The sequence below is a fragment of the Osmerus mordax genome, chromosome 16, assembly GCF_038355195.1.
Source record: "Osmerus mordax isolate fOsmMor3 chromosome 16, fOsmMor3.pri, whole genome shotgun sequence".
NCBI lineage: Eukaryota > Metazoa > Chordata > Actinopteri > Osmeriformes > Osmeridae > Osmerus > Osmerus mordax.
In genome coordinates, this window is record NC_090065.1 from 16,391,514 (window position 1) to 16,402,381 (window position 10,868).

The window sequence follows — 10,868 nt, forward strand, 5'->3', positions numbered from 1 at the left end:
TCTGGTTACTTACAGTCAAGATGGTAGTCACGAAGTACACTCAGTAAGACACTATTCGCTCGGTTGTTGCCAGAAGGCGACCTGAGAAGGAATTGGGCCTTTGGGACATCATAGATGATATGATCACTTCATAACTGCTACCTCCAATCACTGTACATACTGTCCTGTCACTGTAAGCTACATGTTTGCACTGGCACCAATTACTGTTATATGTTGTTTTATATGGCATCATGGTCCTGGGGAAAAGCAGTTTCTTTTTTTTAATAACCATATGTCATTGAAAATTACAATAAAATACTAAATGTACAATGTACAAATACACTTGTCTTGAAAAGTAGCCTAACAACAGTTGTATATTGCCACCAACTGAGTTTGCGCATTGCCTCTTACATTAAGGAACGTTGGCAGTGAAACCAAATTGCGCACAATACTGAGGCAACGCAATCGCAGTGCAAGGGAAGTTCACAAAGCTCCAAGCCAGACAGCCAGCCAGCCTGATATTACTGCATTTATTTGTCTCTGCACCCCTTTTTAGTATTGCAATTGCCGTTATGCCACGGTGAGCTGACGTACTTCCAGCCTAAAATCTCAGCCACCACATTCACTTCTGCTGCAATGGCATCCATCGTCTTGATGGACCAAATTGATTGTCCAAAGCTAGTCAAGAGAAGAGAATCGACGAAAAAGTTCAAATATCAGCGAACATCTGGTACAACTGCCGAACACTGTTGTGTGCCTTTATGCCAGAACTCAAGTAAGTACAACGGTGTGCTTAGTTTTTTTACCTTTCCCGTGGATGAGGAGCTCAGACGTAAATGGGTATTCGCCATCCGCAGGGATCACTTCGTTATTGCACCTCACGCCCGGGTGTGTATTCGGCATTTTAAAGAGGAGGACATACGAGAGCCTACATCCGAGAACGGGCGGCTATTACTTAAATAGGGAGCTGTTCCAGCATTATTCGAGTGGAACAACTTCTCCCTTCCCCCTCCAAGACCGAGACCGCCACCCAAGGAGAGCCTTCCAGAAAGCGCAGATGCATCAGGCCAAGATGACCATGACTACGCCGTGGGTCCTGATCCCGCATTTGTGGACCTGTGCTTGAGGAAAATGCAGCTCTTCAAGAGGAAACCTGCCAGCTGAGACAGCAGGTCGAGCCTTACGTTGACGCAGAGGTTCGGCATCCACCGTTTTGCTTCCTCGGACAAAGACATCCGTTTCTTCACCAGGTAATGCAACTGCAGCCAATTAACTCAGGCCTATTAACTCAGTGCCAAGGAAATGTCTACCCCAGGAGCAGATCCAGGAATATTTGCAAGCAGATTTCAAGGACTACCCTGACACTACTGTCATCCCTGAGTTGAGGTGTCAGTACCCATCATCCCCACTCCTCCAGAGTGAGGTATTTTCCAGTTACAAGTCCCACTGCACTCTAAAAGAACTCATTGGGATTGCCCCACATGGGGCAATAACATTTGTACCTGGACTGTACGCCGGGTCAATCAGCGACAAGTAGATCACACGTGAATGTGGTGTGCTTAAACTCCTGAAACGTGGTATGGCCGCCATGGTAGACAGAGGTTTTCTCATTGATGACATCGCACCGTGCAAAGTTTACAGGCCAGCATTCCTGTCCGGCAGGTCTCAAATGTCAGCTTGTGATGTTAGGGAGACCCAGGCCATTGCACGTCTCAGGGTCCATGTTGAGCGTTTAATTTGGCGGGTAAAGGAGCACAAATTCTTTGACTAATCAACTTTACACTGTGTGGTGTAAATTTACAATACAGTGTTTTAAGAGAAGTTTAAAGTTGGTTAAGAAGCTTGATACAATGAATGTTGAATCAACTCCAATTGGTAGAGATGCCATTTGCAGTTTATGACACCTGGGGAGGATGAGACAGCTGGTCTGGAGACGATGTGGATTCAATTGTATTGTGATCTGAGGGAGTAGTTTAAGATAGATGAACTGATCAAGCTGCTCTGACCCTTCCTGTTGCATGGGTGGTGTTAATTAAATACTTGTTTGAAGATGTCCACACAAAGGACAGTTGACCATTTGACTGGTAAACTCCTGTGGCTTTAGTATCTACTGGTTTGGGGAGAGATGCCACATCAAAGAACTGTGGGAAACTTGGTATGGAGCCAAACTGTCACTGAGCAGTGCTGACCAATCACAGAGTTTGCTACATTGATGGATTGACCATCAGAAGAACCATTTGATCTAAAGTTTATATAAGGCAGGGTTTTAGGGTTGTTCTTCATCACTCTTGCGAACGATCTGTGGCTAGCACCCCCTTCGTTATGACTGATCACAAAGTACTTTGTTAATTCTTAATTTGTACAAGCTAAATACATTTATTGAAACCGCCATCTCTTGACTATTCAAATCTACACAGTGCCACTAGAATTTTTCCACGTCACACTGTAGCCTGTCTCCTCACAAGTTATGAGAACGGGCCTCTTGTAAAAGTATGGGCTAAGTAAGTGCTTATATTGGCTTTTATTGTAAATATCTTTGTAGAGTGTGCTAATATGTACCAAGGAGTTAATTTAATTACATACATACATACATACACATTTCAAAACTAATCAGACAAGTAAATATTGAGAAAGACATAAAAAAAGAAAAAGTCAACCTTCTCCTTAATGATGTTTGTTGTTTCATTATCACGGGTAATCCTTTATATAAACATGTCCTCTTGTGTGTACACAACAAATTCACACCAATGACATCCAGAAATTAACATTTGGCCCTGGACTTGCCAAAAGTAAGGATGTGTTTTCCTGAGTTTGTGTTTTCCCCCGCTGCTCATAATATATGGGCAGTCCACATAGCTAGCTACATTCGGGCATTTTACCTCAACAAGTCCAAACACAGGTTCTTGATTCAGATCGAAGACAATCCCATCAGGGGATGCACCCATCCATGGGGCATCAGGGTGGATAAGGAACCCACATGGGTAATGGTTGACTTCTCTTACCCTACAGTATTCCTCACTGGCTGTGGGTTTGAGGTCCAACCCCCTCCTCATGTCTGCTGTCTGATGGGTAGGTGTAAGTAATCTCCTGGCCAGATTTTCAGCAGAGCTATGTGCCCTGGTGTGGCAGACCTCACGGAACTTGGTTGAAGTGATGCGGGACCGCCTAAGCTGGTGCCACTCTGCACATGAACTCTGTTCTTTCGTAGCTTCTTCAATTTTGTGGTCTGTCTCCATAGATGTTTCAAGGGATGCCATGTGATGTTGTTGTTGTAGTGTGTATATGAAAGAACAGGTAGAGGGCCCAAGCCTGTAATCACAGAGTGGCAGCTGTGAGGGAGATGGGGCATCTGAGTGTGGGCAGGTTCTGGGCACTGCCTTGGTTGGCATTTGATAAGACAGTACGCTGTCCTCTTGAACAGGCCCAAACAAAGAGTCGACCAGCGGCACGTCATGGGAGATGGCCATAGTTGTGATCATGGGCGCCAGATAAGCAGGGAGGTCCTGGTATATAACACCAACATTCAAACAAGAGGGTTCAGGCAGAGGTGATGTTACTCCTCTATACAGGTTACTCCTGTGAAAAAAGGGCAAAACAACACAAAGGTGAGTATTATTATTATTTAAATTATTATAAAACCAAAGAGAGATTGTGATTCAAGTTTGATACAGTAAGTAACAATACAAACGTTATGCCTTCCATCAGTCTTCTTTCCCTTGGTAGGGCTGACAGGATCACCATGTCGTTGACCGGACCTGGTTTAATACCCTGCAGAGAGAAAATATATATATTTTTTATTAGGTAAACAAACTATACACACCAGCACACAAATAAAACATTTGTGCACCATCTGTCCCACCAGTGCACAGCTGTGCACTGGTGTGCACTGGTGGGACAGAGGTGAGCTTTTGCTGCGAGTACTGAGCAGTCTGATATAGGACAGCTGCTACATGGTTGCATTGAACAGTACCGGCCACACAAGAACACTGGCAGCTGTGGATCTCTACAGGGCGTGGATCCCTCAGCACAATCTGTTACAATACACGTGTTAAGACAAAAAATAATACTGCATTTGCAACACATTACAGCATTACAGGTGCAGTGAGCATAAAGAGATGTGTGAGCAAATAAAGTGCATTCAGCTGACAGACCCCTATAATTCTTAAGCCCCTGGTTCTATAAATACCATAAACTGTTTAAAAAAAACATATTGGATAAATCTGACTATCAACAAACATACATGCTTATGTGTGTCTTTGTTGAGAGTACTCAGCCTTACACATCATCTAGCATTACTGACTGCACCATGTATACAATCTTTAAAACAGTTTGAGAACTTTAAAGTTTAAGAACAGAACTTAGGTTGAGAGGACAAGTGAGATGTTAAGCATAAAAGTCAATTTAGCCTGTACTAAATGGGTCATATCCTAACACTGTCCATATTTCAAGATTACCCTCACTTTACTCATTCAAGATAACAGAAGAGAAAGGTAAGTAAGACAGGGTACAGAACTCTGAACGCAATCTAGTTTCCAGTGGCAGCTGGTGGTTATCAGGGAGTAGTATAGGTGGTGGGCCTCGTATCTGTTCAACTTTGCAATTTAATTTGGGGATGACATGGATAGTGTAAAAGTTTGTTAAACTCATAGGCAAACACAGTTGCCTACGATATCAATCGAAAAGCAACATTGTAAGAAGGCATGTGAATTTATTAGAAATCACAAAGAAATAAGGACATTGTTTGACAGATGAATCCCAAGATGGCGCCGATGATGGCTGCCTCGGTCGTTGGGTGCGCTCTTTTTTGTCTTGTTTTGTCTGTTAACACCTCCCTTGAGACATGCCATGTGCCAGCCTGTCTCAAGTCCTCCACCATCATCCCTGTGCCCAAAAAGCCAAGGCCAACAGGACATAATGACTACAGACCCGTCGCCCTGACCTCTGTGGTAATGAAGTCTTTCGAGCGCCTGGTGCTGGCACACCTTAATCCATCACTGACCCTCTACTGGACCCCCTGCAGTTTGCCTACAGAGCCAACAGGTCTGTGGACGATGCAGTTAACATGGCCCTCCACTTCACCCTACAGCACCTCGACTCCCCAGCATCCTATGCCAGGATCCTGTTTGTGGACTTCAGCTCTGCCTTCAATACCATCATCCCCGCCCTGCTTCAGGACAAGCTCTCCCAGCTGAACGTGCCTGATTCCACCTGCAGGTGGATCACAGACTTCCTGTCTGACAGGAAACAGTGCGTTAAGCTGGGAACACAAGTCTCTGACTCCCGGTCCATCAGCATCGGATCACCTCAGGGCTGCGTCCTTTCTCCTCTGCTCTTCTCCTTGTACACCAACAGTTGCACCTCCAGTCATCCGTCCGTCAAACTCCTGAAGTTTGCGGACGACACCACCTTTATTATTACTAAACACTGTAGTACGCTCCCAACGAAGGCAGTCGCATTTTCTTTCCCTCTCCTCCCCCTGACCTTCCCTGCTTGTTTCCCTGCTTGGCTTCTATCGTATTGTCTAGTTATTCACGGAGAACTGCTCTGAAGTTTCAATCATTTGGATAGTTTTTGAAGATATTACTCAAAATCAAATACTACAAAAAGGAACAACCTGAGAGGACTGAAGCCCAAGGAGAACAGAAGTATTTTGGGGTGCCCTCCAAGACTGACAAGCAAACTAAAGCTTGTTCCCTGTAGAACTATGGCTTGTAATGACTGCAAACAACTTACTCAGAGGATAGTCGAACTGGAGCTAAGAGTCAGAACCCTCTTAGATATCAGAGAGACTGAAGACTTCATAGATTCCATGCTACCTAGCCCGGAGGCTAAGCTACCTGCCAATGAGCCACCCTTGGAACCAGCTTTCTCTCCACCGGCCGTTGGACTGGATGAGTCATGGCCTGCTCTCGGCGCTAAACCAAAGAGGCCTAGCGCCGCTTCTACCTTCATCAGAGATGGGACTGTCACCAAGGATATACAGCAAAAAAAGCGAGGCAGAAACTCTTCCCGCATCACCTCTCCTCCTGTCACACTCAGAAACAGTTTCGAACCACTGGGAACTTTCTCTCCCTTGTGTGTGGAATCCAAGGCGAAGAGGCACAGGAGTGCTAGCCACGCAGCTAACAAACATGAAGGGCCCAGATCGCCGACACATGGTAGCTACTACACACATGCAAATCCAACACATCATCGTCTGCTGCGACCGGGAGTCCCCCATTTCACTCCAAGCCCCTCTCGGACCACTCGGGGCGCTGTTCGACCCCCTATCAAGCCTAATCAGACAACAATATCACAGGATTATCAAGATCCAAGGTATGCTAAGACTACCCACAGCCCATCAACACTTAGAGGAGCTAACACTGCTAGCACTATAGAATCTACTGCTAGCACTAACGCAGTGTCTAACCTTGGTCTAGCACAAGGTCCTATCATTGCTAACCCAAATAAGATAAGAACTGTCCCCGCAGCTACTGATAAGGCAAACGTTAGAAATGCAAACACAACACCACATATGGCCACTATCTTGATTGGAGATGCCATGACAGCACATGTTAAACTGGCTAAGACAGAAAATATTTGTCTTAGCAACACATCTGTCGAGGAACTGTCCTCAGAGGTACAAACAATCCTCAACAATAAACCAAACAACCCTAAGATAATCATCCACACTGGCTCGTTTGATATCCTACACAAGAAAACTGGCACTGAGATACTTAAAAAACATTTCACCCAGCTACTGAACACACTTAACAGATATCAAGATGTATTCATCAGTGGACCGATTGCATGCTTTCGCAGAGGAAAAGAAGCCTTCAGTCGACTACTATCTTTCAACACATGGTTGGCATCTGTCTGTCTGACACACAAACTGAGATTTATCGATAACTTCAATGTGTTCTGGAACTGTGCAGACCGTTTTCAAGCTGACGGACTCCACCCAAACCGTAGAGGATCTCGACTACTAACAGCAAACATCAATCACATGCTCCTGACCACAAATCAAGCTTCTCTCCCTATCCCTGTTGTGTCTAAGCTGACTGACGCATCCCAAACAACCTCCCATGGAACAGAACAGAACATTCAAACAGCCTCCTGCAAGGACATGGGCCCTGCACAGATCTGCACCCCCCGGATGAATTCCCTTGTGATGGAACAGCTCAGTGACAGAGACTTTCCCAAAGAAAAGCTACGCTAGGACAGCCACCATGCTATTTCATTGGACATACCGGTCATCATCACAAACAGAAAATGGCATGGTAAAATGCATGGTTACAAACCTGAAACTAGTGTTAGAAGTCACAGAACTATCCATATTCTTCCAACAGATTTATCTACCCCTGTTTTATCTGTTAATACCCCTCAGATGAAACTGGCCCTTCTAAATGTTAGATCACTAAATAACAAAACATTCCTAGTTAATGATCTGGTCAAAGAAAACAACTTAGACTGCATCTGTCTAACAGAAACCTGGCTAAACAATGACACGGCATCAATCAATACATCAATACTTTTTGTTATTATATATCGGCCACCCAAGCACTCGCCAATATTCATACAAGAATTCTCTGAACTATTATCACTTTGTGTCACTAGATATGACAAAGTAGTTTTAAACGGAGACTTAAATATCCAAGTAAATAAAAAAGCAGACCCAAGAACTATTGAGCTCTTAAATCTCCTTGACAGTTTCAATCTAACTCAACACATAACAGACCCAACACACCGGCACGGAAACACACTAGATCTAGTCATAACAACTGGACTAAATATCAATAATATTTCAAAACTGATCTACCCCTCTCAGACCATCATTATATACTTTTTAATGTGGAAATTATCCTAACAAAAAACAAAAAAGAATTCTTAGTCCATAGAAGATATTTAGACGATACAGCTATGATGACATTTTCTGAACAATTTGCTCTATATGAGCCGACTAACCATGATTGCTCTCTGAATGAAATGGTAGAGAACCTCAATGATGCACTATTATCTGTTTTAGACTGTTGCACCACTGAAAACCAAAAATAAGTGCACAAGCAGAACCTCCCCATGGCTGAGAAATAAAAATGTTAATGAAACGAAAAGAAAATGCCGTGTAGCAGAGAGAAAATGGAGGAAAACAAAGATCCCTATCCACTACAATATCTACAAAGATACACTAACCACCTATAACAAAACCATCCGTCTAGCAAGGAGAGAATATTTCTCCAACATTATTACAGAAAATGCCAGAAATTCCAGAGTTCTTTTCTCCACCATTGACCAGCTGCTAAACATTGTCCCTGCCCCACCTCCATCCTCAGCAGTTAAATGTGAAGAGCTTGCTTTGTTCTTCAAGAACAAATAACTTTGATCAGAGCGAGTATTATTAATAGTGGGGTCGAAACTGACATCAGTAGATTCTGCAACATAACCATGAGCACATTTACCTGTATCACACTTAGTGAACTTTCCAAAATTGTCAGCGAATCTAACTCCACAACCTCAGATATTGATCCTATACCCACAACATTCTTTAAGCGAGTGTTTGATAGTGTCTCAGGTCCGGTGCTAGAGATTATAAACACATCCCTTAGAACTGGCGTATTCCCAGATGCCTTCAAAACAGCTGTTGTAAAGCCCCTATTAAAGAAACCCAAATTGGATAACAGTCTACTTGCAAATTACAGACCAATATCAAACCTTCCATTTATTAGTAAAGTACTGGAAAAGATAGTTTTAGTCCAATTAAATTATTTTCTTGAAGAAAATAACATCCTGGAAGTCTTGCAGTCAGGTTTCAGGAAATATCACAGTTCTGAAACTGCTCTCACCAAAATAATTAGCGACCTCAGACTAAACTCTGATGCAAATAAAGTCTCTATCCTTATCCTGTTAGATCTCAGTGCAGCATTTGATACAATTGATCACGACATCCTAATCAATAGACTGGAAAAGCTTATTGGGTTCACGGATAGTGTATTGAACTGGCTGAAATCATGTCACAGGAAGGAAGTTTTATGTTAGTTTAGGTGACCATAGGTCCAAGAAACATGAGAACTGCTACGGGGTTGCTCAAGGAAGCTGCTTAGGTCCATTACTTTTTTCTCTTTATATGTTACCACTCGGCGACATAATCAGAGAACATAACATAGATTTCCATAGCTATGCGGATGACACACAACTATATATATCCACTGAACCGAACGATGCAACGGCCATCAATTCCATTACCAACTGCCTGTTGGCAATAAACAAATGGATGAATGATAACTTTCTTAAATTAAATGAAGACAAAACCGAAGTCCTACTATGTGCCCCAAATCCAAAAGAGAGATGCTTATTAAGAATCTTGGAGGCTTAACCCCCTGTTTTAAACCAGAGGTGACGAGTCTCGGTGTAATCCTGGACTCAGATTTGAATTTCAACTCTCACATTAATAAAGTGACCAAAACAGCTTTCTTTCACCTGAGGAATATAGCAAAGGTACGACCATTCATAAACCAAAATGATGCAGAGAAGTTAATTCATGCTTTTATATCCAGCCGGCTGGACTACTGTAACGCACTTTTCACTGGTCTTCCCAAGAAAACCACTGAAAGACTACAGCACATTCAAAATTCTGCAGCTAGATTATTAACCAAAACTAAAAGGAGAGAACACATTAGTCCTGTCCTAGCTACTTTACACTGGCTCCCTGTTACCTTCAGAATTTACTTTAAGGTCATTTTACAAAGCTCTACACGGACAAGGACCTAGCTACATTACTAACTCCTTTATAAACTACACACCAGCTAGAACACTGCGATCATCAAATGCAGGCCTATTAGAGGTCACCAGAAGCAGTCATAAGAAGATTGGTGATTCGGCCTTTGTCAATTACGCCCCGAAACTATGGAACTAATTACCCATAAATATTAGGGAAGCAAACACTCTAGACATTTTTAAAAGACAGCTTAAAACCTACCTTTTTACCGAAGCATTTAAGTAATTTTATCTCAAAAGGGTTTTCCTACTTTTAAAGTTGTTTTCTCTCTTGAACAGAGATCTTATTGGGATTTTTATTTTTGTTTGAATTGTTTATCACTTGTATTATTGTTGTTATTGATTTTATGTAAAGCACCTTGAGCTACAATTCTTGTATGAAATGTGCTATATAAATAAAGTCTTACTTACTTACTTACTTACTTATTGGGCTCATCTCTGGTGGAGACGAGTCTGATTATAGGTGGGAAGCGGCCAACCTGGTGACCTGGTGCAGCCAGAACAACTTAGAGCTCAATGCTCTTAAGACAGTGGAGATGGTTGTGGACTTCAGGAGGAACACAGCCCCACTCATCCCCATCACCCTGTGTGACTCCCCAGTCAACACTGTGGAGTCCTTCCGCTTCCTGGGCACTATCCTCTCCCAGGACCTCAAGTGGGAACTGAACATCAGCTCCCTCATCAAGAAAGCACAACAGAGGATGTACTTTCTTCGGCAGCTGAAGAAGTTCAACCTGCCAAAGCCAATGATGGTGCACTTCTACTCAGCCATCATTGAGTCCATCCTCACCTCCTCCATCACCGTCTGGTACGCTGCTGCCAATGACAAGAGCAGACTGCAGCGTATCATCCGTACTGCTGGGAAGGTGATTGGCTGCAATCTGCCTACCCTCGAGGACCTGCACACCTCGAGGACCCTGAGGCGAGCGAGGAAGATTGTGGCTGACTTCTCCCACCCTGGACACTCCCTGTTTCAGTCACTCCCCTCCGGCAGAAGGCTGCGGTCCATCAGGACCACGCCACAAAAACAGTTTCTTCCCTTCCGCTGTTGGCTTCTTCAACAAGGCCAAGGGACCACACTGACTCTAATGACTTCCTGCTTAAAACACATTGCTTTTTGCACTGCATTACAAAATTGT